Source organism: Schistocerca nitens, unplaced genomic scaffold, assembly GCF_023898315.1.
Source record: "Schistocerca nitens isolate TAMUIC-IGC-003100 unplaced genomic scaffold, iqSchNite1.1 HiC_scaffold_191, whole genome shotgun sequence".
Taxonomy (NCBI): domain Eukaryota; kingdom Metazoa; phylum Arthropoda; class Insecta; order Orthoptera; family Acrididae; genus Schistocerca; species Schistocerca nitens.
Genome location: NW_026045732.1, coordinates 68,150 through 94,135, shown reverse-complemented (window position 1 = coordinate 94,135; position 25,986 = coordinate 68,150). Strand labels below are relative to the sequence as shown.

Below are 25,986 nucleotides of genomic sequence, written 5' to 3'. Positions count from 1 at the left end.
CAGCCGCAAACACGTCAAAAGGGACACTTGTGGTATGAAAACGACTCTTGTCTAGAGATGCAGAGTGCTAACGACAGTGTGAGGAAACAGTGCAGGCTGACCAGTACATCATCTGTACAATAATAGTCACTGATGAAATACAGAGAACACGAAATAAATTCATATACTCAAAGTATTACTTTATGGAGATTACAACGTGACCAATACTTGAGATATTACTCGACAGATAGACCTCTGCATTCTGTCTAATCTCTGATGTCTTTAACAGACGACTTAGTTTCGAACGAAATGTATTGATTGCTGTGATTATTTGGATTTGAGAAACTCTTTTGGTGGTACATTCTGCGCTATATTTGTGCGGCTGCGTCTGGCGAACGTCTAACGGGTGCAGAACTCATGCCTGCGTACTGTGACAACGTGGATGCGACTACAACATCAACTGCAAGTACTCTAATAGAACAAACGAGGAGTATCAAATCAAGTGTCAGGATGGCCGAGCGGTCTAAGGCGCCAGACTCAAGGAACGACCTTGGCTGCAGTAGCAGCTAGAGCCTTCTGGTCCTCGAATGAGGGCGTGGGTTCGAATCCCACTCCTGACACAGATTTTGTCGCTTCACTGGAGCACCCTGAATATCATTGAGATCCTTTGTAATGTGCAACAGCACGATACTGGCCGTGTTCTCCTAAGTGAAATCAAAAGTTTGCATCAAACAGAAGCGCACCTACGGCACCAAATTGTTTCTTCGGTAGTGTGAGCTACAAACAGAGAGTGTTGGTTGTAAATACGGCTTTCCCCTCGTGAGGATACTTCCGCGCCACAGCCGCAAACACGTCAAAAGGGACACTTGTGGTATGAAAACGACTCTTGTCTAGAGATGCAGAGTGCTAACGACAGTGTGAGGAAACAGTGCAGGCTGACCAGTACATCATCTGTACAATAATAGTCACTGATGAAATACAGAGAACACGAAATAAATTCATATACTCAAAGTATTACTTTATGGAGATTACAACGTGACCAATACTTGAGATATTACTCGACAGATAGACCTCTGCATTCTGTCTAATCTCTGATGTCTTTAACAGACGACTTAGTTTCGAACGAAAAGTATTGATTGCTGTGATTATTTGGATTTGAGAAACTCTTTTGGTGGTACATTCTGCGCTATATTTGTGCGGCTGCGTCTGGCGAACGTCTAACGGGTGCAGAACTCATGCCTGCGTACTGTGACAACGTGGATGCGACTACAACATCAACTGCAAGTACTCTAATAGAACAAACGAGGAGTATCAAATCAAGTGTCAGGATGGCCGAGCGGTCTAAGGCGCCAGACTCAAGGAACGACCTTGGCTGCAGTAGCAGCTAGAGCCTTCTGGTCCTCGAATGAGGGCGTGGGTTCGAATCCCACTCCTGACACAGATTTTGTCGCTTCACTGGAGCACCCTGAATATCATTGAGATCCTTTGTAATGTGCAACAGCACGATACTGGCCGTGTTCTCCTAAGTGAAATCAAAAGTTTGCATCAAACAGAAGCGCACCTACGGCACCAAATTGTTTCTTCGGTAGTGTGAGCTACAAACAGAGAGTGTTGGTTGTAAATACGGCTTTCCCCTCGTGAGGATACTTCCGCGCCACAGCCGCAAACACGTCAAAAGGGACACTTGTGGTATGAAAACGACTCTTGTCTAGAGATGCAGAGTGCTAACGACAGTGTGAGGAAACAGTGCAGGCTGACCAGTACATCATCTGTACAATAATAGTCACTGATGAAATACAGAGAACACGAAATAAATTCATATACTCAAAGTATTACTTTATGGAGATTACAACGTGACCAATACTTGAGATATTACTCGACAGATAGACCTCTGCATTCTGTCTAATCTCTGATGTCTTTAACAGACGACTTAGTTTCGAACGAAATGTATTGATTGCTGTGATTATTTGGATTTGAGAAACTCTTTTGGTGGTACATTCTGCGCTATATTTGTGCGGCTGCGTCTGGCGAACGTCTAACGGGTGCAGAACTCATGCCTGCGTACTGTGACAACGTGGATGCGACTACAACATCAACTGCAAGTACTCTAATAGAACAAACGAGGAGTATCAAATCAAGTGTCAGGATGGCCGAGCGGTCTAAGGCGCCAGACTCAAGGAACGACCTTGGCTGCAGTAGCAGCTAGAGCCTTCTGGTCCTCGAATGAGGGCGTGGGTTCGAATCCCACTCCTGACACAGATTTTGTCGCTTCACTGGAGCACCCTGAATATCATTGAGATCCTTTGTAATGTGCAACAGCACGATACTGGCCGTGTTCTCCTAAGTGAAATCAAAAGTTTGCATCAAACAGAAGCGCACCTACGGCACCAAATTGTTTCTTCGGTAGTGTGAGCTACAAACAGAGAGTGTTGGTTGTAAATACGGCTTTCCCCTCGTGAGGATACTTCCGCGCCACAGCCGCAAACACGTCAAAAGGGACACTTGTGGTATGAAAACGACTCTTGTCTAGAGATGCAGAGTGCTAACGACAGTGTGAGGAAACAGTGCAGGCTGACCAGTACATCATCTGTACAATAATAGTCACTGATGAAATACAGAGAACACGAAATAAATTCATATACTCAAAGTATTACTTTATGGAGATTACAACGTGACCAATACTTGAGATATTACTCGACAGATAGACCTCTGCATTCTGTCTAATCTCTGATGTCTTTAACAGACGACTTAGTTTCGAACGAAAAGTATTGATTGCTGTGATTATTTGGATTTGAGAAACTCTTTTGGTGGTACATTCTGCGCTATATTTGTGCGGCTGCGTCTGGCGAACGTCTAACGGGTGCATAACTCATGCCTGCGTACTGTGACAACGTGGATGCGACTACAACATCAACTGCAAGTACTCTAATAGAACAAACGAGAAGTATCAAATCAAGTGTCAGGATGGCCGAGCGGTCTAAGGCGCCAGACTCAAGGAACGACCTTGGCTGCAGTAGCAGCTAGAGCCTTCTGGTCCTCGAATGAGGGCGTGGGTTCGAATCCCACTCCTGACACAGATTTTGTCGCTTCACTGGAGCACCCTGAATATCATTGAGATCCTTTGTAATGTGCAACAGCACGATACTGGCCGTGTTCTCCTAAGTGAAATCAAAAGTTTGCATCAAACAGAAGCGCACCTACGGCACCAAATTGTTTCTTCGGTAGTGTGAGCTACAAACAGAGAGTGTTGGTTGTAAATACGGCTTTCCCCTCGTGAGGATACTTCCGCGCCACAGCCGCAAACACGTCAAAAGGGACACTTGTGGTATGAAAACGACTCTTGTCTAGAGATGCAGAGTGCTAACGACAGTGTGAGGAAACAGTGCAGGCTGACCAGTACATCATCTGTACAATAATAGTCACTGATGAAATACAGAGAACACGAAATAAATTCATATACTCAAAGTATTACTTTATGGAGATTACAACGTGACCAATACTTGAGATATTACTCGACAGATAGACCTCTGCATTCTGTCTAATCTCTGATGTCTTTAACAGACGACTTAGTTTCGAACGAAATGTATTGATTGCTGTGATTATTTGGATTTGAGAAACTCTTTTGGTGGTACATTCTGCGCTATATTTGTGCGGCTGCGTCTGGCGAACGTCTAACGGGTGCAGAACTCATGCCTGCGTACTGTGACAACGTGGATGCGACTACAACATCAACTGCAAGTACTCTAATAGAACAAACGAGGAGTATCAAATCAAGTGTCAGGATGGCCGAGCGGTCAAGTTCCGCTTGAGACGCGACAGCGATCGGACGTGCTGTGTATTCGATCCGCCGTTCCCCTCGGGTTGTGACTATTTACTTTCTGTGTGTGACGTTTCTTTGTCTTCTTTTCTTCGTTGTTTCGTCGCCTTAGTGTTTGTTTTGTGTCTTGTGTTGTATAGCGGCTTTTGCCGCATTAGTTAAGTGTTATGGCTTCCCGGTTGTTTCCGCGGAAGTGTACTCTCAGTTTTCAGTTTAACAAGGCCACCAGGAATGTGCAACCAACTTCGTTGGAAATTCACGAATGGATTGTGGATACGATTGGCATTACATCGGACCAGGTACATACGGCGTATTTTGATACAGAACTTTACTGCTTTTTTGTGAAATTGTTGAACCCGGTTTTGCTAGATAGGATTTTACTTAAACATGGTGAGCAAGTGTCGTTCCGTCATAGAGATGGTTCTGTTAGCAGTGTTACTGTTTCAAATGCTGAAATTACGTATACCACAGTTCGGGTTTATAATTTACCCCCTGAAGTTGAAAACAGTTATCTCAAGGACGCTTTGCTTGGTTATGGTACTGTTCGGTCAATTCGAAATGAACGTTGGTCTGCACAACATAAGCTGCAATGTTATAATGGTGTCAGATCGGTTGAAATGCATATTAAGTCGAATATACCGTCTCATCTGGTTGTATGTGGTTATCGTGTTCATCTTACTTATGAGGGGCAAGTTGGTACGTGTTTTCTATGTAATGAGAATGGTCATGTTCGTGCTAATTGCCCTAAGCGGGTGTTTGTGCTTCAAAATGGGCTAGCACAACGCCGCAAATTAACGGTTGCCGATCTTGTGCCAGCAGCTTCCTCCACTGTTTCTTGTCAGCCTCCTGCCGTAGATTCTTCACAACGGGTGACACCCTCCTCTGATGCAGGTTTTCCCCCGTTACCCACTCGCCCAGATGTATCGGCTGCTCCTACACCGATCCCGTCTGTTTCCAATAACAAACGCCGTCGTGCTAGTGATACCGGTAGCACTGATGATGAAGCTGCTGTTTCGCAGCCGGTTTGCGAATCTGACGAGAGAATTCCGGAATCTCCCATGCCTGTTTCGGATTCTGTTCCCGCTGTGTCTCCTGCTTTGCCTGATGACGTCAAACTTGCTGCCACACCGACGGCGCACGAGCCACAACATTCGGTCGAGGTGGTGTTGACATCCCCCCCGACACAGGCATCACAACATGTTGACGACACTTCGGTGCAGCCAGCTGTTTGTCGGCAAATCGCTCCTAGTACTGCGCGCTCCGCTTCAGCGGATTCCAAACCTATCTCTCCACCTCCTACACATCCAATCCCTACACCTTCTGATGCCGGTGCCGATGTCACTGATGCAGTTTTCCCCTTGTTGGCTCCTTCTTCTGATTCCTCTTGCCCTGCTAATCCTTCGGATGCCTTGGTTGACGTGCCTGATCTCGAACCCCCCACTCCACCTGCTCTTGAAACTGGTGTGCATCAGATACGCCGTCGGGTGAAAGTGCCCCCCAATCTTCACGCGGTGCGGAAAAAACACAAGCATGCAAAGGATGACTCTGATTCCGTTGATTCCGGGCAATCACCCTCTGCCATGTCTGATGTTGATGATATGGATGTAGTTGCTTCTAATGTGGTGTAATTAGGGTTCGTTTTCTCTTTTTTGGTTGATGTTGCAGGCGTACACGTTTATTACCTTAAATATAAATAGCATTCAATCTGCTCTGAAGTTAGCGTCTCTGCAGCAGTTTATTTATGACTCTGCAGCTGATGTTGTTTTCCTGCAGGAAGTCTCCGTTGCACACCTGTTTGTTCCTGGCTTTCGCACTATTATAAATTTTGCGCCTGAGTTTTCCACAGGTACTGCCTTACTAATTCGTGACGGTATCCCCGTTACCGAAATTGAGCTCTTAGACTCGGGAAGGGGTATTGGTTGTCGGTTGTTTGACACAACCTTGGTTAATATTTACGCCCCCTCTGGTTCCAGCAAACGGCAGGAAAGGTCTCGTTTTTATAAAGAGGATTTGATTTATCTTTTACGCAAAAATCCTGCGACTTTGATATTGGGGGGTGATTTTAATTGTGTATTACAAGCTAAGGACCAATCCCCTCATTTTAATTATTGTTTCGAGCTACATTCTCTTGTACGTCAACTACGACTACGCGATGCGTGGGAGGTTAAACACCCCACTTTAGTTAAATTTACATTTTTTACTGCCACCTCTAGTAGTCGCCTTGACCGACTGTATATTTCTGATCCCCTTAGTGCTTCTGTTTTAAATGTAGATGTTATTCCAGCCAGTTTTACGGATCATTGTGCCCTTGCGGTTATAATTAATTTGGAGCGTCAGCCTCTTAAACTTTATCGGCCGCTGTGGAAATTAAATGTCTCCTTGCTCGATGACCCTGACATCGAACCTCTAATACAGACGGCTTGGGACATGTGTTTACGTTCTCTGCGATACTCTCCGTCAAAGCTTCACTGGTGGATCCACTGTGCGAAGCCAAAACTACGTCGCACTTTAATGTCCTACAGTTATCAAAGAGCGCGAGATCTGAAACTGACTTTTGAGTATTATTATTCGGTGCTTCGCGAACTTTATGATACGTCTAGAATGACATGTGCCCACCTTTCTGAGATTCGGAAAATTAAAGCGAAGCTCCTTAGTCTTAAACGACTGCAGATGGAAGGTTTGAAGCTTAAATCTAAACCACCGTCCATCTTAGCACATGAAATGACTTCTATGTACCATCTGTTTCGTCACCAAAAGAACCGTCGACGTGTATTGATTGACGGTCTTATGGCAGCTGATGGGCGCCGGCTTACCTTACAGAATCAAATAACCCATGAACTTACCTGCTACTATGAGACCTTATATGCTGTGGCTGATTCTGATGCGGTTGATAAAGACGAGATTTTAACTGCTATCCCATCAGTTTTAACAGAGGACCATAATACGGAATTTTTAGCTCCTTTTACTGCAGACGAAATTTCAGCTTTTATTGCTTGTTCCCCATCTCACAAATCTCCTGGTCCGGATGGCCTTCCTAAGGAGTTTTTTGTTCGCTTTTGGACTATTATAGGGCCTGTTTTTACGGATATAGTAAATGAAATTTTGAATGGTGGCTCAATTCCAGCCGATTTCAAGAGAGGTACGGTAGTCCTGATACCGAAAGCTGCTGGTTTGAAGACAGCTAGTGACTTTCGTCCTTTAACCCTTTTAAATTTTGATTATAAGACGGCTGCTAGGGCTGTTAATGCACGTCTATCCCTCTTGCTTACACCTGTGATAACTCCTTGTCAAAGCTGCTTTCCGGGGCGCTCCATCTTGACGCCTCTGGCGGGGTATCGTGATATTGTGTCGATTGTCGCTGTCACCAATATTTCCTGTGCGCTTTTATTTGTTGATTTTAGTAAGGCTTTTGATCGTGTGTCCCATTCGTTTTTAGAGCTTCTGCTGCGCCGACTCGGTTTTAATGAAAAGGCGCTGCTGGTACTTAAGAATATGACGACTGGCATTTCTGCTAAGATTGACATTAATGGCCAGCTGACGAAGGTCATTGATATTAAACGTGGCGTCCCGCAAGGTAGCCCTTTATCCATGACCCTTTATGCTCTCTCCCTTCAATCACTCCTCACACGTCTCAACTCGACACTTCGTGGTCTTACGATCTCTGGGGTTACCCAGACAGCAACAGCTTATGCTGATGATTTGGTTGTTTTGCTTCGTTCCGCCGCAGAAGTGCCGCTGTTGAAAATGGAACTAGATAAATTTTCTGCAGCCTCAGGTTCTCGTATTAACCCCCGTAAAAGCAAACTCCTGAATTTGCGGGGCTTTGAACGTGTGGTTATTCCGTGGGTTATGGCTGTTGAACACCATACACATCTAGGTATCTATCTTGAACGGTGTCCTCTTCGTATGGCTGCAAAAAATTGGCAAGTGGCCATTTCCAAGCTTCAGGGTGTTTTATTCGAACACTCATGGCGTTCGATACCGCTACTGCAAAAAAAGCGTGTATTAGACACTTATGTTTTATGTAAAGTATATTACGTTGCTCAGTTGTTTCCGCTTCCCCGAATGCAGGGTGCAAAAATGGTCCAGCTTATTAACAGATATATTTGGCGGGGGCACATTTTTAAATTACGTTGTGATGTTTTTACGAAGCCGCGTCTTGAGGGCGGCTTGTCGTTCACCGATGTCCGTGTCAAGGCTGCTGCCCTTTATGTTAAGCGAACCCTCCATCTTTTCTTTTCTGAGTCCCCGACTGTTACTTCGCGATTACTCCATGTCGTTCGTCCTGCGAGCTTGTCACCGCCTATTAACGTAGGGTCTCTAAATGCGAAGCTACGACATGTTCGGGACTTCTACATTGAGATTAGTTACCTGGATCTCCACTTACAACGTCGTCCTGTTTTTACTACGCGAACACTGCTTGCCACATGGCACAGGTCTTTTTCTTCCAACCCGATTGTTTTGCAGTATCCCCGTTTCAATTGGCGTAACATATGGACGAATATTAGCTTACCCGTTCATTCAGCAACTGTTGCCTCCATATGGTATAAGGTGGTTAATCAGCTGATTCCTACGAACGAACGACTTCATCGTATAGGTTTATGTGTCTCTCCGCTTTGTCAAACGTGTGGTTGTGTTGATACGCTCCCACACCGATTTACCTGCGCTGACCGTCTTCGCATGTGGTACTGGCTGCGCCGACAATTGGCGTTACTCACCAGGAGTTCGGAATCGGCATTTACAACTGATATCCTCTGCTGGCCGGACACGGTTTTTTATCCCCGGACAAAGAACAACACCATTATGTGGCTTCTTGGCCGTTACATTTTTGCAGTGGTTGATGGTGATGGTATTTCCGATTTTATTTCGTTTATTGGTTACATGCTTCATGAGTACTGGACGCAAAAATCTTTCCCACATCTTAAGAGGGACTTTGCGAATATGCTTAGTGTTGTTTTCGAAAAGCAGGGGATTGGTTAAGTTTCCACTTCTATTGATCATTCCTGCGCCAGATGCATTAATGGCACCGGTATAGGGGCATACTGATCTCACTTCATGATACGGAAGACATTCTCGCTAGTTCTTAGTTTCTTTTGCCTTCCTGCCAAGCTTTTACCTGTTTGGATAGACGACGCATCATAACCCCCGTGTCCACATATAAGTATCATAAGACTCTGAACCAAGGACAATTACTACATCTTGGTGCGACTGTGCTTCAGTGCAGGGAGGAGGAGACGTCATGGCCAGGCCTCGGGATTCGACCCCTGCCCAACACGCCTCCACCGAGCTGCCCTGGGTCATTACTATGGTATGGAAAAAAAACAACAAAAAAGTGGTTAGGATCCCTGGCTTTCACGCAAAACAAGTGGTAGAGCAGTCAAAAAAAGTGGTTAAAAAAGAAAAAAGTGGTGGAAAAAAGTGATTAAGGCGTAAAAAAAGTGGTAAAAAAAGTGAAAAAAAAAAGTGGTTAAGAAAAAAAAAAAGTGGCTAGGATACCTGGCTCTCACCCAGGAGGCCCGGGTTCGATTCCCGGTACCGGAAGTGCGCGTTTTTGTTGCTCCTCTTATGCGAAAAAAAAATTAAAAAAAAGCGGTCTAAGGCGCCAGACTCAAGGAACGACCTTGGCTGCAGTAGCAGCTAGAGCCTTCTGGTCCTCGAATGAGGGCGTGGGTTCGAATCCCACTCCTGACACAGATTTTGTCGCTTCACTGGAGCACCCTGAATATCATTGAGATCCTTTGTAATGTGCAACAGCACGATACTGGCCGTGTTCTCCTAAGTGAAATCAAAAGTTTGCATCAAACAGAAGCGCACCTACGGCACCAAATTGTTTCTTCGGTAGTGTGAGCTACAAACAGAGAGTGTTGGTTGTAAATACGGCTTTCCCCTCGTGAGGATACTTCCGCGCCACAGCCGCAAACACGTCAAAAGGGACACTTGTGGTATGAAAACGACTCTTGTCTAGAGATGCAGAGTGCTAACGACAGTGTGAGGAAACAGTGCAGGCTGACCAGTACATCATCTGTACAATAATAGTCACTGATGAAATACAGAGAACACGAAATAAATTCATATACTCAAAGTATTACTTTATGGAGATTACAACGTGACCAATACTTGAGATATTACTCGACAGATAGACCTCTGCATTCTGTCTAATCTCTGATGTCTTTAACAGACGACTTAGTTTCGAACGAAATGTATTGATTGCTGTGATTATTTGGATTTGAGAAACTCTTTTGGTGGTACATTCTGCGCTATATTTGTGCGGCTGCGTCTGGCGAACGTCTAACGGGTGCAGAACTCATGCCTGCGTACTGTGACAACGTGGATGCGACTACAACATCAACTGCAAGTACTCTAATAGAACAAACGAGGAGTATCAAATCAAGTGTCAGGATGGCCGAGCGGTCTAAGGCGCCAGACTCAAGGAACGACCTTGGCTGCAGTAGCAGCTAGAGCCTTCTGGTCCTCGAATGAGGGCGTGGGTTCGAATCCCACTCCTGACACAGATTTTGTCGCTTCACTGGAGCACCCTGAATATCATTGAGATCCTTTGTAATGTGCAACAGCACGATACTGGCCGTGTTCTCCTAAGTGAAATCAAAAGTTTGCATCAAACAGAAGCGCACCTACGGCACCAAATTGTTTCTTCGGTAGTGTGAGCTACAAACAGAGAGTGTTGGTTGTAAATACGGCTTTCCCCTCGTGAGGATACTTCCGCGCCACAGCCGCAAACACGTCAAAAGGGACACTTGTGGTATGAAAACGACTCTTGTCTAGAGATGCAGAGTGCTAACGACAGTGTGAGGAAACAGTGCAGGCTGACCAGTACATCATCTGTACAATAATAGTCACTGATGAAATACAGAGAACACGAAATAAATTCATATACTCAAAGTATTACTTTATGGAGATTACAACGTGACCAATACTTGAGATATTACTCGACAGATAGACCTCTGCATTCTGTCTAATCTCTGATGTCTTTAACAGACGACTTAGTTTCGAACGAAAAGTATTGATTGCTGTGATTATTTGGATTTGAGAAACTCTTTTGGTGGTACATTCTGCGCTATATTTGTGCGGCTGCGTCTGGCGAACGTCTAACGGGTGCAGAACTCATGCCTGCGTACTGTGACAACGTGGATGCGACTACAACATCAACTGCAAGTACTCTAATAGAACAAACGAGGAGTATCAAATCAAGTGTCAGGATGGCCGAGCGGTCTAAGGCGCCAGACTCAAGGAACGACCTTGGCTGCAGTAGCAGCTAGAGCCTTCTGGTCCTCGAATGAGGGCGTGGGTTCGAATCCCACTCCTGACACAGATTTTGTCGCTTCACTGGAGCACCCTGAATATCATTGAGATCCTTTGTAATGTGCAACAGCACGATACTGGCCGTGTTCTCCTAAGTGAAATCAAAAGTTTGCATCAAACAGAAGCGCACCTACGGCACCAAATTGTTTCTTCGGTAGTGTGAGCTACAAACAGAGAGTGTTGGTTGTAAATACGGCTTTCCCCTCGTGAGGATACTTCCGCGCCACAGCCGCAAACACGTCAAAAGGGACACTTGTGGTATGAAAACGACTCTTGTCTAGAGATGCAGAGTGCTAACGACAGTGTGAGGAAACAGTGCAGGCTGACCAGTACATCATCTGTACAATAATAGTCACTGATGAAATACAGAGAACACGAAATAAATTCATATACTCAAAGTATTACTTTATGGAGATTACAACGTGACCAATACTTGAGATATTACTCGACAGATAGACCTCTGCATTCTGTCTAATCTCTGATGTCTTTAACAGACGACTTAGTTTCGAACGAAATGTATTGATTGCTGTGATTATTTGGATTTGAGAAACTCTTTTGGTGGTACATTCTGCGCTATATTTGTGCGGCTGCGTCTGGCGAACGTCTAACGGGTGCAGAACTCATGCCTGCGTACTGTGACAACGTGGATGCGACTACAACATCAACTGCAAGTACTCTAATAGAACAAACGAGGAGTATCAAATCAAGTGTCAGGATGGCCGAGCGGTCTAAGGCGCCAGACTCAAGGAACGACCTTGGCTGCAGTAGCAGCTAGAGCCTTCTGGTCCTCGAATGAGGGCGTGGGTTCGAATCCCACTCCTGACACAGATTTTGTCGCTTCACTGGAGCACCCTGAATATCATTGAGATCCTTTGTAATGTGCAACAGCACGATACTGGCCGTGTTCTCCTAAGTGAAATCAAAAGTTTGCATCAAACAGAAGCGCACCTACGGCACCAAATTGTTTCTTCGGTAGTGTGAGCTACAAACAGAGAGTGTTGGTTGTAAATACGGCTTTCCCCTCGTGAGGATACTTCCGCGCCACAGCCGCAAACACGTCAAAAGGGACACTTGTGGTATGAAAACGACTCTTGTCTAGAGATGCAGAGTGCTAACGACAGTGTGAGGAAACAGTGCAGGCTGACCAGTACATCATCTGTACAATAATAGTCACTGATGAAATACAGAGAACACGAAATAAATTCATATACTCAAAGTATTACTTTATGGAGATTACAACGTGACCAATACTTGAGATATTACTCGACAGATAGACCTCTGCATTCTGTCTAATCTCTGATGTCTTTAACAGACGACTTAGTTTCGAACGAAATGTATTGATTGCTGTGATTATTTGGATTTGAGAAACTCTTTTGGTGGTACATTCTGCGCTGTATTTGTGCGGCTGCGTCTGGCGAACGTCTAACGGGTGCAGAACTCATGCCTGCGTACTGTGACAACGTGGATGCGACTACAACATCAACTGCAAGTACTCTAATAGAACAAACGAGGAGTATCAAATCAAGTGTCAGGATGGCCGAGCGGTCTAAGGCGCCAGACTCAAGGAACGACCTTGGCTGCAGTAGCAGCTAGAGCCTTCTGGTCCTCGAATGAGGGCGTGGGTTCGAATCCCACTCCTGACACAGATTTTGTCGCTTCACTGGAGCACCCTGAATATCATTGAGATCCTTTGTAATGTGCAACAGCACGATACTGGCCGTGTTCTCCTAAGTGAAATCAAAAGTTTGCATCAAACAGAAGCGCACCTACGGCACCAAATTGTTTCTTCGGTAGTGTGAGCTACAAACAGAGAGTGTTGGTTGTAAATACGGCTTTCCCCTCGTGAGGATACTTCCGCGCCACAGCCGCAAACACGTCAAAAGGGACACTTGTGGTATGAAAACGACTCTTGTCTAGAGATGCAGAGTGCTAACGACAGTGTGAGGAAACAGTGCAGGCTGACCAGTACATCATCTGTACAATAATAGTCACTGATGAAATACAGAGAACACGAAATAAATTCATATACTCAAAGTATTACTTTATGGAGATTACAACGTGACCAATACTTGAGATATTACTCGACAGATAGACCTCTGCATTCTGTCTAATCTCTGATGTCTTTAACAGACGACTTAGTTTCGAACGAAATGTATTGATTGCTGTGATTATTTGGATTTGAGAAACTCTTTTGGTGGTACATTCTGCGCTATATTTGTGCGGCTGCGTCTGGCGAACGTCTAACGGGTGCAGAACTCATGCCTGCGTACTGTGACAACGTGGATGCGACTACAACATCAACTGCAAGTACTCTAATAGAACAAACGAGGAGTATCAAATCAAGTGTCAGGATGGCCGAGCGGTCTAAGGCGCCAGACTCAAGGAACGACCTTGGCTGCAGTAGCAGCTAGAGCCTTCTGGTCCTCGAATGAGGGCGTGGGTTCGAATCCCACTCCTGACACAGATTTTGTCGCTTCACTGGAGCACCCTGAATATCATTGAGATCCTTTGTAATGTGCAACAGCACGATACTGGCCGTGTTCTCCTAAGTGAAATCAAAAGTTTGCATCAAACAGAAGCGCACCTACGGCACCAAATTGTTTCTTCGGTAGTGTGAGCTACAAACAGAGAGTGTTGGTTGTAAATACGGCTTTCCCCTCGTGAGGATACTTCCGCGCCACAGCCGCAAACACGTCAAAAGGGACACTTGTGGTATGAAAACGACTCTTGTCTAGAGATGCAGAGTGCTAACGACAGTGTGAGGAAACAGTGCAGGCTGACCAGTACATCATCTGTACAATAATAGTCACTGATGAAATACAGAGAACACGAAATAAATTCATATACTCAAAGTATTACTTTATGGAGATTACAACGTGACCAATACTTGAGATATTACTCGACAGATAGACCTCTGCATTCTGTCTAATCTCTGATGTCTTTAACAGACGACTTAGTTTCGAACGAAATGTATTGATTGCTGTGATTATTTGGATTTGAGAAACTCTTTTGGTGGTACATTCTGCGCTATATTTGTGCGGCTGCGTCTGGCGAACGTCTAACGGGTGCAGAACTCATGCCTGCGTACTGTGACAACGTGGATGCGACTACAACATCAACTGCAAGTACTCTAATAGAACAAACGAGGAGTATCAAATCAAGTGTCAGGATGGCCGAGCGGTCTAAGGCGCCAGACTCAAGGAACGACCTTGGCTGCAGTAGCAGCTAGAGCCTTCTGGTCCTCGAATGAGGGCGTGGGTTCGAATCCCACTCCTGACACAGATTTTGTCGCTTCACTGGAGCACCCTGAATATCATTGAGATCCTTTGTAATGTGCAACAGCACGATACTGGCCGTGTTCTCCTAAGTGAAATCAAAAGTTTGCATCAAACAGAAGCGCACCTACGGCACCAAATTGTTTCTTCGGTAGTGTGAGCTACAAACAGAGAGTGTTGGTTGTAAATACGGCTTTCCCCTCGTGAGGATACTTCCGCGCCACAGCCGCAAACACGTCAAAAGGGACACTTGTGGTATGAAAACGACTCTTGTCTAGAGATGCAGAGTGCTAACGACAGTGTGAGGAAACAGTGCAGGCTGACCAGTACATCATCTGTACAATAATAGTCACTGATGAAATACAGAGAACACGAAATAAATTCATATACTCAAAGTATTACTTTATGGAGATTACAACGTGACCAATACTTGAGATATTACTCGACAGATAGACCTCTGCATTCTGTCTAATCTCTGATGTCTTTAACAGACGACTTAGTTTCGAACGAAATGTATTGATTGCTGTGATTATTTGGATTTGAGAAACTCTTTTGGTGGTACATTCTGCGCTATATTTGTGCGGCTGCGTCTGGCGAACGTCTAACGGGTGCAGAACTCATGCCTGCGTACTGTGACAACGTGGATGCGACTACAACATCAACTGCAAGTACTCTAATAGAACAAACGAGGAGTATCGAATCAAGTGTCAGGATGGCCGAGCGGTCTAAGGCGCCAGACTCAAGGAACGACCTTGGCTGCAGTAGCAGCTAGAGCCTTCTGGTCCTCGAATGAGGGCGTGGGTTCGAATCCCACTCCTGACACAGATTTTGTCGCTTCACTGGAGCACCCTGAATATCATTGAGATCCTTTGTAATGTGCAACAGCACGATACTGGCCGTGTTCTCCTAAGTGAAATCAAAAGTTTGCATCAAACAGAAGCGCACCTACGGCACCAAATTGTTTCTTCGGTAGTGTGAGCTACAAACAGAGAGTGTTGGTTGTAAATACGGCTTTCCCCTCGTGAGGATACTTCCGCGCCACAGCCGCAAACACGTCAAAAGGGACACTTGTGGTATGAAAACGACTCTTGTCTAGAGATGCAGAGTGCTAACGACAGTGTGAGGAAACAGTGCAGGCTGACCAGTACATCATCTGTACAATAATAGTCACTGATGAAATACAGAGAACACGAAATAAATTCATATACTCAAAGTATTACTTTATGGAGATTACAACGTGACCAATACTTGAGATATTACTCGACAGATAGACCTCTGCATTCTGTCTAATCTCTGATGTCTTTAACAGACGACTTAGTTTCGAACGAAATGTATTGATTGCTGTGATTATTTGGATTTGAGAAACTCTTTTGGTGGTACATTCTGCGCTATATTTGTGCGGCTGCGTCTGGCGAACGTCTAACGGGTGCAGAACTCATGCCTGCGTACTGTGACAACGTGGATGCGACTACAACATCAACTGCAAGTACTCTAATAGAACAAACGAGGAGTATCAAATCAAGTGTCAGGATGGCCGAGCGGTCTAAGGCGCCAGACTCAAGGAACGACCTTGGCTGCAGTAGCAGCTAGAGCCTTCTGGTCCTCGAATGAGGGCGTGGGTTCGAATCCCACTCCTGACACAGATTTTGTCGCTTCACTGGAGCACCCTGAATATCATTGAGATCCTTTGTAATGTGCAACAGCACGATACTGGCCGTGTTCTCCTAAGTGAAATCAAAAGTTTGCATCAAACAGAAGCGCACCTACGGCACCAAATTGTTTCTTCGGTAGTGTGAGCTACAAACAGAGAGTGTTGGTTGTAAATACGGCTTTCCCCTCGTGAGGATACTTCCGCGCCACAGCCGCAAACACGTCAAAAGGGACACTTGTGGTATGAAAACGACTCTTGTCTAGAGATGCAGAGTGCTAACGACAGTGTGAGGAAACAGTGCAGGCTGACCAGTACATCATCTGTACAATAATAGTCACTGATGAAATACAGAGAACACGAAATAAATTCATATACTCAAAGTATTACTTTATGGAGATTACAACGTGACCAATACTTGAGATATTACTCGACAGATAGACCTCTGCATTCTGTCTAATCTCTGATGTCTTTAACAGACGACTTAGTTTCGAACGAAATGTATTGATTGCTGTGATTATTTGGATTTGAGAAACTCTTTTGGTGGTACATTCTGCGCTATATTTGTGCGGCTGCGTCTGGCGAACGTCTAACGGGTGCAGAACTCATGCCTGCGTACTGTGACAACGTGGATGCGACTACAACATCAACTGCAAGTACTCTAATAGAACAAACGAGGAGTATCGAATCAAGTGTCAGGATGGCCGAGCGGTCTAAGGCGCCAGACTCAAGGAACGACCTTGGCTGCAGTAGCAGCTAGAGCCTTCTGGTCCTCGAATGAGGGCGTGGGTTCGAATCCCACTCCTGACACAGATTTTGTCGCTTCACTGGAGCACCCTGAATATCATTGAGATCCTTTGTAATGTGCAACAGCACGATACTGGCCGTGTTCTCCTAAGTGAAATCAAAAGTTTGCATCAAACAGAAGCGCACCTACGGCACCAAATTGTTTCTTCGGTAGTGTGAGCTACAAACAGAGAGTGTTGGTTGTAAATACGGCTTTCCCCTCGTGAGGATACTTCCGCGCCACAGCCGCAAACACGTCAAAAGGGACACTTGTGGTATGAAAACGACTCTTGTCTAGAGATGCAGAGTGCTAACGACAGTGTGAGGAAACAGTGCAGGCTGACCAGTACATCATCTGTACAATAATAGTCACTGATGAAATACAGAGAACACGAAATAAATTCATATACTCAAAGTATTACTTTATGGAGATTACAACGTGACCAATACTTGAGATATTACTCGACAGATAGACCTCTGCATTCTGTCTAATCTCTGATGTCTTTAACAGACGACTTAGTTTCGAACGAAATGTATTGATTGCTGTGATTATTTGGATTTGAGAAACTCTTTTGGTGGTACATTCTGCGCTATATTTGTGCGGCTGCGTCTGGCGAACGTCTAACGGGTGCAGAACTCATGCCTGCGTACTGTGACAACGTGGATGCGACTACAACATCAACTGCAAGTACTCTAATAGAACAAACGAGGAGTATCAAATCAAGTGTCAGGATGGCCGAGCGGTCTAAGGCGCCAGACTCAAGGAACGACCTTGGCTGCAGTAGCAGCTAGAGCCTTCTGGTCCTCGAATGAGGGCGTGGGTTCGAATCCCACTCCTGACACAGATTTTGTCGCTTCACTGGAGCACCCTGAATATCATTGAGATCCTTTGTAATGTGCAACAGCACGATACTGGCCGTGTTCTCCTAAGTGAAATCAAAAGTTTGCATCAAACAGAAGCGCACCTACGGCACCAAATTGTTTCTTCGGTAGTGTGAGCTACAAACAGAGAGTGTTGGTTGTAAATACGGCTTTCCCCTCGTGAGGATACTTCCGCGCCACAGCCGCAAACACGTCAAAAGGGACACTTGTGGTATGAAAACGACTCTTGTCTAGAGATGCAGAGTGCTAACGACAGTGTGAGGAAACAGTGCAGGCTGACCAGTACATCATCTGTACAATAATAGTCACTGATGAAATACAGAGAACACGAAATAAATTCATATACTCAAAGTATTACTTTATGGAGATTACAACGTGACCAATACTTGAGATATTACTCGGCAGATAGACCTCTGCATTCTGTCTAATCTCTGATGTCTTTAACAGACGACTTAGTTTCGAACGAAATGTATTGATTGCTGTGATTATTTGGATTTGAGAAACTCTTTTGGTGGTACATTCTGCGCTATATTTGTGCGGCTGCGTCTGGCGAACGTCTAACGGGTGCAGAACTCATGCCTGCGTACTGTGACAACGTGGATGCGACTACAACATCAACTGCAAGTACTCTAATAGAACAAACGAGGAGTATCAAATCAAGTGTCAGGATGGCCGAGCGGTCTAAGGCGCCAGACTCAAGGAACGACCTTGGCTGCAGTAGCAGCTAGAGCCTTCTGGTCCTCGAATGAGGGCGTGGGTTCGAATCCCACTCCTGACACAGATTTTGTCGCTTCACTGGAGCACCCTGAATATCATTGAGATCCTTTGTAATGTGCAACAGCACGATACTGGCCGTGTTCTCCTAAGTGAAATCAAAAGTTTGCATCAAACAGAAGCGCACCTACGGCACCAAATTGTTTCTTCGGTAGTGTGAGCTACAAACAGAGAGTGTTGGTTGTAAATACGGCTTTCCCCTCGTGAGGATACTTCCGCGCCACAGCCGCAAACACGTCAAAAGGGACACTTGTGGTATGAAAACGACTCTTGTCTAGAGATGCAGAGTGCTAACGACAGTGTGAGGAAACAGTGCAGGCTGACCAGTACATCATCTGTACAATAATAGTCACTGATGAAATACAGAGAACACGAAATAAATTCATATACTCAAAGTATTACTTTATGGAGATTACAACGTGACCAATACTTGAGATATTACTCGACAGATAGACCTCTGCATTCTGTCTAATCTCTGATGTCTTTAACAGACGACTTAGTTTCGAACGAAATGTATTGATTGCTGTGATTATTTGGATTTGAGAAACTCTTTTGGTGGTACATTCTGCGCTATATTTGTGCGGCTGCGTCTGGCGAACGTCTAACGGGTGCAGAACTCATGCCTGCGTACTGTGACAACGTGGATGCGACTACAACATCAACTGCAAGTACTCTAATAGAACAAACGAGGAGTATCAAATCAAGTGTCAGGATGGCCGAGCGGTCTAAGGCGCCAGACTCAAGGAACGACCTTGGCTGCAGTAGCAGCTAGAGCCTTCTGGTCCTCGAATGAGGGCGTGGGTTCGAATCCCACTCCTGACACAGATTTTGTCGCTTCACTGGAGCACCCTGAATATCATTGAGATCCTTTGTAATGTGCAACAGCACGATACTGGCCGTGTTCTCCTAAGTGAAATCAAAAGTTTGCATCAAACAGAAGCGCACCTACGGCACCAAATTGTTTTCTTCGGTAGTGTGAGCTACAAACAGAGAGTGTTGGTTGTAAATACGGCTTTCCCCTCGTGAGGATACTTTCCGCGCCACAGCCGCAAACACGTCAAAAGGGACACTTGTGGTATGAAAACGACTCTTGTCTAGAGATGCAGAGTGCTAACGACAGTGTGAGGAAACAGTGCAGGCTGCCCAGTACATCATCTGTACAATAATAGTCACTGATGAAATACAGAGAACACGAAATAAATTCATATACTCAAAGTATTACTTTATGGAGATTACAACGTGACCAATACTTGAGATATTACTCGACAGATAGACCTCTGCATTCTGTCTAATCTCTGATGTCTTTAACAGACGACTTAGTTTCGAACGAAATGTATTGATTGCTGTGATTATTTGGATTTGAGAAACTCTTTTGGTGGTACATTCTGCGCTATATTTGTGCGGCTGCGTCTGGCGAACGTCTAACGGGTGCAGAACTCATGCCTGCGTACTGTGACAACGTGGATGCGACTACAACATCAACTGCAAGTACTCTAATAGAACAAACGAGGAGTATCGAATCAAGTGTCAGGATGGCCGAGCGGTCTAAGGCGCCAGACTCAAGGAACGACCTTGGCTGCAGTAGCAGCTAGAGCCTTCTGGTCCTCGAATGAGGGCGTGGGTTCGAATCCCACTCCTGACACAGATTTTGTCGCTTCACTGGAGCACCCTGAATATCATTGAGATCCTTTGTAATGTGCAACAGCACGATACTGGCCGTGTTCTCCTAAGTGAAATCAAAAGTTTGCATCAAACAGAAGCGCACCTACGGCACCAAATTGTTTCTTCGGTAGTGTGAGCTACAAACAGAGAGTGTTTGGTTGTAAATACGGCTTTCCCCTCGTGAGGATACTTCCGCGCCACAGCCGCAAACACGTCAAAAGGGACACTTGTGGTATGAAAACGACTCTTGTCTAGAGATGCAGAGTGCTAACGACAGTGTGAGGAAACAGTGCAGGCTGACCAGTACATCATCTGTACAATAATAGTCACTGATGAAATACAGAGAACACGAAATAAATTCATATACTCAAAGTATTACTTTATGGAGATTACAACGTGACCAATACTTGAGATATTACTCGACAGATAGACCTCTGCATTCTGTCTAATCTCTGATGTCTTTAACAGACGACTTAGTTTCGAACGAAATGTATTGATTGCTGTGATTATTTGGATTTGAGAAACTCTTTTGGTGGTACATTCTGCGCTATATTTGTGCGGCTGCGTCTGGCGAACGTCTAACGGGTGCAGAACTCATGCCTGCGTACTGTGACAACGTGGATGCGACTACAACATCAACTGCAAGTACTCTAATAGAACAAACGAGGAGTATCAAATCAAGTGTCAGGATGGCCGAGCGGTCGAGTCGGCCCTCGGCGGCCGTGGCGAGCGGACGCGCGGTGGTGTTTACGTCTCTGCTGCTGCCGGCTGAGCGCTGTTTACGGTGAGTTGACGCTATTGTAGCGTACACAGTTAATGGTTATTGTGTGGAAAATGCCACGAATTGACTATGAATGAACTAGCACGAAAAGATACTTTGAAATTAAGTTTCGATCCGAAATATGCACGACCTAAAGCTTACGAACTCGAAGCATGGATTGAGAATGTTTTGAAACGGTCTTTTGACGAAATAATTGGTGTACATCTTTCGATCGTTAGCAGTACTGCGCACATAAAGTTTAAATCTGCTGAAATATGCGATCAAATTGTTCAGTCATGCGGTGATAGCCTTAAATTTACTCACAGCGATGGTCATATTGGCGAAGTTCATGTATCTCGTGCAGGATTTAGTGTCCGCACAGTTAGAATTTTCGAACTACCTTTTGAAGTTCCTGCCGACGAAATAAATGCAGTTTTGAAAAATTATGGCACGATTATCAGCAATATTGCGGAAAGGTGGATGTCCTTCAAAGTTCCTGTCTTGAACGGCGTTCGACAGGTGAAAATAGATCTGGAGAAACACATTCCATCATATATTACGATCTGTGGATACAGAGCAATTGTTATATACGATGGACAGCCTCGCACTTGCTCTGGGTGTGGTGCAACTGATCATGTTCGCGCGCAATGCGTACAGAGACGAGTGACACAGTTGCCACCAGGCGAAAGTGTTCCTCGTAACAAGATGTCATCAATGCCTCTAACTTACGTGGCGGCAGTCCGTTCGACGATGGCAGCGACGGAGGTCACTCACATGGACACAACTGTCAACACCACCGAAGCTGACCAGACACCAATGGAGACAGCCACCCCAGATGGCAACGCTGACACCACCCCCGACGTGACGATGAAACTGACCGATCCGGAGGCTACGTGTTTGGTTAGCGTTCAGGTTGGCGAGAAAACCCAAGATGTTGAGAATGATCCGCGCACCGACAAAGGAGCGGATTCTAACTCAATGGGAAGCGACGACAACACCGGATTACCAATCTGCAGCTCTTCCTCAGTGACTGTGGCAAATGAAAGGGCTGACATTTCTCCTAAAAAACACAAAAAGCGACGGATCGCTCACAAGGATGCTGAGAAAACAGCTCCACTGCTGCGCGAGAAAGGTGCGCAAATTGCCCGCGAATTAACGGACGCAACTCTTGGCAGGACAGATGTGAAGCAATCGAGTGACCACGACCAGGCGATAAAAGTGACCACGCCGAACTCTGGGGTTGGAAATCAAGCTGCAGCAGACGAGGATCGGGTCTCTCAGCAGCTCCTGAGAGAGGGGCGAAAAGAACAGTGTCCAACGGGAAAGGGCTCAGATCAGAAGATGGACATGTCAAATGCAGGCAGCTGGGCTGATGATATCGAGGACATGTCGGTGGATCGAGGACTGATTACGTCTGAACCACGAAAGGAGGCTATGCCAGCCGGGAGAGCAGAATTACTTGTGACACGACAGCTCTCAACGAACCTGAGAAAAGATGATGATTCGGATACGTATTAATTTCCTCACCGACATCATGCTTTTGCTGACTGGTCAGCGACTTTTAACATAGAGAACTTCATGCCTACTTTTCAGGACTACAAGATAGTTACTGTAAACATAAACAAAATAACTTCAGAGCTGAAGATACACAGTCTCCGCGATTATTTGTATAGCTGTGATGCAGACATCGCGATGCTGCAAGAGGTGGCTCACCATTTCCTACCTGACTTTTCTGGGTATGACGTACTAGCAAATACTATCCCAGATAGCTCCTCAGGCACAGCTCTCTTATTCAAAGAGGGTATTATTGTCTCGGACGTGGAAAGGTTAGAGTCTGGCAGAGGAATCTCGTGCCTTATTAATGGAGTTCGATTGATAAATATCTATGCTCCCTCGGGGAATCAAAATAGAGCTGCCAGAGCACATTTTTACGCTACTGACTTATTGTATCTTTTACGGAGGAATGAGGAGGACGTGATCGTCGGCGGGGATTTTAATTGTGTTTTAAAGCCCAAAGACCAATGGCCGAACTTTAACGGTTGTGCGACACTTGCCGAAACTGTTCGACTGATGGACTTAGCAGACACCTGGGAAATCCTGAACGGGGACCGACAGTGTTTTACGTATTTTACCGCTCAAACTGCCAGCCGACTAGACAGAATTTATGTAGGAAACCGCCTGCGGGACAAGATCTCCGCAACGGAGACGTGGCCGTTGTACTTCTCCGACCACGAGGCATATCACTGTACAATCCGAATGGCACGGCAGGGAACGTACCGTGGCAGAGCAGGTTGGAAGCTGAATGTTTCAATACTCAATGATCAAGGTTTAAGAGAACGGGTGCAGGAAGTATGGGATCTCTGCTCACGCCGCCAACAAACTTTCCCGTCGGTTACGCTGTGGTGGTGCCGCTGCGCAAAGCCCAAGCTTATTAATTGCTTGAAAGGTTACAGCTATGAAAGGAGCCGGCAGCAGAAAGAGCTTTTCGAATTTTATTTTCGATGTCTCCGTGAGCTGTATTCTGCTCCTCATGTCACACAGGAGAACTTTGTACAGATCAAAAGGATTAAGGCGAAGCTAACACTATTGAAACGAAGACAACTGGAAGGAATTAAAATACGTTCTCGCGATGGTAACAGCGCTAATGACGAAAGCCCATCCTCCTTCCATCTTGCGAAAGAGAAACGCCGCGCTAGACAGAAATTGATTCACAGATTAAAAACAGAAGATGGCAGTGTCACCACAACCCAGAATGAGATAAAGGAATATATAACCGACTATTACCGACGGCTGTACATGTCAGAGCCCACGAATGACGAGGCAATTACGACCATGAAAAACTACCTTACAGCGACCCTCGACGAGACGGACAGACAACTATTACTGAGTGATGTCACTGAGGAAGAACTTCGGGAGGCTTTGAGGAAGGCTCAGGGTAATAAATCGCCCGGGGCCGATGGCCTACCCATTGAATTCTACAAGCAATTCTGGTATCTACTCGAACATTGCTTTCTGAACATATGTAATGAAATTAAAGCAGGTCGGCCACTACCAGCAGGATTCAGTGATAGCCTAATTGTACTCGTCCCCAAAGAATACCCACCAGATGATGTCAATAAATTTCGTCCTATTTCCCTCCTCAACTCCGATTACAAAATTGTGGCCCGCGTTCTAGCAGCGAGAATTAAACATGTTTTACATAAAATCATACACGATAGCCAGACAGCAGCCGTCCCTGGTCGAACGATCTTTAGAAGTCTGGCAGATTATAGGGAGATCATCTCCTTTAGTGCTATTACCCAACCGGAGGCTGCAATTTTAGCTCTAGATCAATGCAAAGCCTTTGACAGGATCTCGCACAGCTACCTTTTTCAAATTATGAACCATTTAGGTTTTGGTGACGGTTTTATTACGATGGTCAAAAATATGTACACCTCTGCTTGCTCTAGGATCGTCATCAATGGCCAACTCTCCCGGCAAATAACTATTGAGCGATCTGTACGACAAGGCTGCCCCATGTCAATGCCTCTTTTTGTCATTGCCATTGAGCCACTTGTTCGTTTGCTGAACCGTACGCTTGAGGGCTTAACCCTGTATTCGACGACTGTAAAATGTGTGGCATACGCGGATGACATAAGTGTCATCGTACGTTCGGAGCGAGACCTACAAGAAGTCACTAATAGTGTACGGGAGTATGAAAGAGCCTCGTGCTCCAAGCTCAACTACCGCAAGACTAAACTAATGCCGATCGGTAGTGGGCTTAGAATCGATGATAACTGCCCATATATAGTACACGAGAGTATCAAGCTGTTGGGAATACGAATGAGCCGCTGCCCTCTGAAAACTACTACGGACAACTGGCAAGAGCTTCTGGCTATGACGAGAGGTTGTCTCCAGCAAAATAAAGGCAGAGAACAGGACCTCATACAAAGAGTGCAGTTTATCAATAAAATGATACTTTCGAAAATCTGGTATGTAGGGCAGACAATCCCTGTGGTCCACAGCATTTCCAAGCAAATAATGACGGCAATTGGTTGGTATATTTGGAGGGGTGAAATATTCAAAGTGGGAATAAATGTTATTACTCTCCCACCAGAGAAAGGGGGCCTAGGGCTAATAGATGTTGAACTTAAATGCAAGGCTCTTCTTATACGGAGAACTATTCAGCTGTTTCAAGACTACCCAGACAGCGCGCTCCATATGGCCCTACGGATGTATACACCTACTAATATGGCAATCCCGATAAACCTGGGGGAAACCCACTACAAAGCCAACCACATCAGGATGTTTCTGCTCGAAGTTAGTTACCTCCGAGCGAAACTGAGCGCACCAATACAGGACCTTACAACCGCCCAACTATACCGGATAATGAATGCTGGTGGAAGAGTAAACCGCATGGAAACGAAATATCCCCTACGGGATTGGGCTCAAATCTGGAAGAACATCCACAACAAAGTGCTCGGAACAAATATCAGATCAACGTGGTATAAAGTAGTTAATGAGACCATACCTACGAAAGAAAAATTACACAGAATACGATTGTCGGCAACTGACAGATGTGGAGAGTGTGCCCTCCTAGACAACTTGCTACACAGATGTGTCTGCGGAGAAAATAAATTGGTCTGGGAATGGTGCAGAATGAACCTTGCCTCTATCTGCAGGACAGCTAGACAGACAATCTCCATCACATCGGTGTTGCAACCTGATGGCACTTACTACCCCATCACGAAGAAAAATATATGGACATGGCTGACAGGACATACTCTGCATTACCTAATTCAAGCCGAAGATGCGCCATCTTACCAGGGCTACAGAGTATATCTAGCTACACAAGCGCAACTGCTGATGAAGGATGACAAATACAGACAAAAGTTCGCTAACTATATACCAGCATTGAGAATAACGACACTATGAACGACAACGACGATGAACAAAAACGAACAAGAAACAACGAAGTAGATGGTAAGATGAATGCACTGCATCCGACTGTTAATAACGTTGATGGCAGTTTTTTTTTTTTTTTTTTTTTTTTTTTTTTTTTTTTTTTTTCCTCCAACCTGTGTGTGGCGCCCGGCCATTGGGC

At 45.3% G+C, this 25,986-nt stretch overlaps 17 non-coding genes across 17 annotated transcripts; all 17 read left to right on the top strand.

Annotated features, from left to right (window-relative positions):
• The first annotated feature begins 483 nt into the window (after positions 1-483).
• Positions 484-599, top strand: Trnal-caa (transfer RNA leucine (anticodon CAA)). Its single transcript has 2 exons — positions 484-521; positions 554-599. It is a non-coding gene; the product is annotated as a tRNA-Leu (tRNA).
• A 702-nt stretch (positions 600-1,301) lies between these two features.
• On the top strand, positions 1,302-1,417 carry Trnal-caa (transfer RNA leucine (anticodon CAA)). Its single transcript has 2 exons — positions 1,302-1,339; positions 1,372-1,417. It is a non-coding gene; the product is annotated as a tRNA-Leu (tRNA).
• Positions 1,418-2,119: 702 nt separating this feature from the next.
• Positions 2,120-2,235, top strand: Trnal-caa (transfer RNA leucine (anticodon CAA)). Its single transcript has 2 exons — positions 2,120-2,157; positions 2,190-2,235. It is a non-coding gene; the product is annotated as a tRNA-Leu (tRNA).
• Positions 2,236-2,937: 702 nt separating this feature from the next.
• On the top strand, positions 2,938-3,053 carry Trnal-caa (transfer RNA leucine (anticodon CAA)). The gene is made up of 2 exons: positions 2,938-2,975; positions 3,008-3,053. It is a non-coding gene; the product is annotated as a tRNA-Leu (tRNA).
• A 7,136-nt stretch (positions 3,054-10,189) lies between these two features.
• Trnal-caa (transfer RNA leucine (anticodon CAA)) lies at positions 10,190-10,305 on the top strand. The gene is made up of 2 exons: positions 10,190-10,227; positions 10,260-10,305. It is a non-coding gene; the product is annotated as a tRNA-Leu (tRNA).
• A 702-nt stretch (positions 10,306-11,007) lies between these two features.
• On the top strand, positions 11,008-11,123 carry Trnal-caa (transfer RNA leucine (anticodon CAA)). Its single transcript has 2 exons — positions 11,008-11,045; positions 11,078-11,123. It is a non-coding gene; the product is annotated as a tRNA-Leu (tRNA).
• A 702-nt stretch (positions 11,124-11,825) lies between these two features.
• Positions 11,826-11,941, top strand: Trnal-caa (transfer RNA leucine (anticodon CAA)). Its single transcript has 2 exons — positions 11,826-11,863; positions 11,896-11,941. It is a non-coding gene; the product is annotated as a tRNA-Leu (tRNA).
• Positions 11,942-12,643: 702 nt separating this feature from the next.
• Positions 12,644-12,759, top strand: Trnal-caa (transfer RNA leucine (anticodon CAA)). Its single transcript has 2 exons — positions 12,644-12,681; positions 12,714-12,759. It is a non-coding gene; the product is annotated as a tRNA-Leu (tRNA).
• Positions 12,760-13,461: 702 nt separating this feature from the next.
• Positions 13,462-13,577, top strand: Trnal-caa (transfer RNA leucine (anticodon CAA)). The gene is made up of 2 exons: positions 13,462-13,499; positions 13,532-13,577. It is a non-coding gene; the product is annotated as a tRNA-Leu (tRNA).
• Positions 13,578-14,279: 702 nt separating this feature from the next.
• Trnal-caa (transfer RNA leucine (anticodon CAA)) lies at positions 14,280-14,395 on the top strand. The gene is made up of 2 exons: positions 14,280-14,317; positions 14,350-14,395. It is a non-coding gene; the product is annotated as a tRNA-Leu (tRNA).
• Positions 14,396-15,097: 702 nt separating this feature from the next.
• Positions 15,098-15,213, top strand: Trnal-caa (transfer RNA leucine (anticodon CAA)). The gene is made up of 2 exons: positions 15,098-15,135; positions 15,168-15,213. It is a non-coding gene; the product is annotated as a tRNA-Leu (tRNA).
• A 702-nt stretch (positions 15,214-15,915) lies between these two features.
• On the top strand, positions 15,916-16,031 carry Trnal-caa (transfer RNA leucine (anticodon CAA)). Its single transcript has 2 exons — positions 15,916-15,953; positions 15,986-16,031. It is a non-coding gene; the product is annotated as a tRNA-Leu (tRNA).
• Positions 16,032-16,733: 702 nt separating this feature from the next.
• Trnal-caa (transfer RNA leucine (anticodon CAA)) lies at positions 16,734-16,849 on the top strand. The gene is made up of 2 exons: positions 16,734-16,771; positions 16,804-16,849. It is a non-coding gene; the product is annotated as a tRNA-Leu (tRNA).
• Positions 16,850-17,551: 702 nt separating this feature from the next.
• Trnal-caa (transfer RNA leucine (anticodon CAA)) lies at positions 17,552-17,667 on the top strand. The gene is made up of 2 exons: positions 17,552-17,589; positions 17,622-17,667. It is a non-coding gene; the product is annotated as a tRNA-Leu (tRNA).
• A 702-nt stretch (positions 17,668-18,369) lies between these two features.
• On the top strand, positions 18,370-18,485 carry Trnal-caa (transfer RNA leucine (anticodon CAA)). The gene is made up of 2 exons: positions 18,370-18,407; positions 18,440-18,485. It is a non-coding gene; the product is annotated as a tRNA-Leu (tRNA).
• A 702-nt stretch (positions 18,486-19,187) lies between these two features.
• Trnal-caa (transfer RNA leucine (anticodon CAA)) lies at positions 19,188-19,303 on the top strand. Its single transcript has 2 exons — positions 19,188-19,225; positions 19,258-19,303. It is a non-coding gene; the product is annotated as a tRNA-Leu (tRNA).
• A 704-nt stretch (positions 19,304-20,007) lies between these two features.
• On the top strand, positions 20,008-20,123 carry Trnal-caa (transfer RNA leucine (anticodon CAA)). The gene is made up of 2 exons: positions 20,008-20,045; positions 20,078-20,123. It is a non-coding gene; the product is annotated as a tRNA-Leu (tRNA).
• The last annotated feature ends 5,863 nt before the right edge of the window (positions 20,124-25,986 follow it).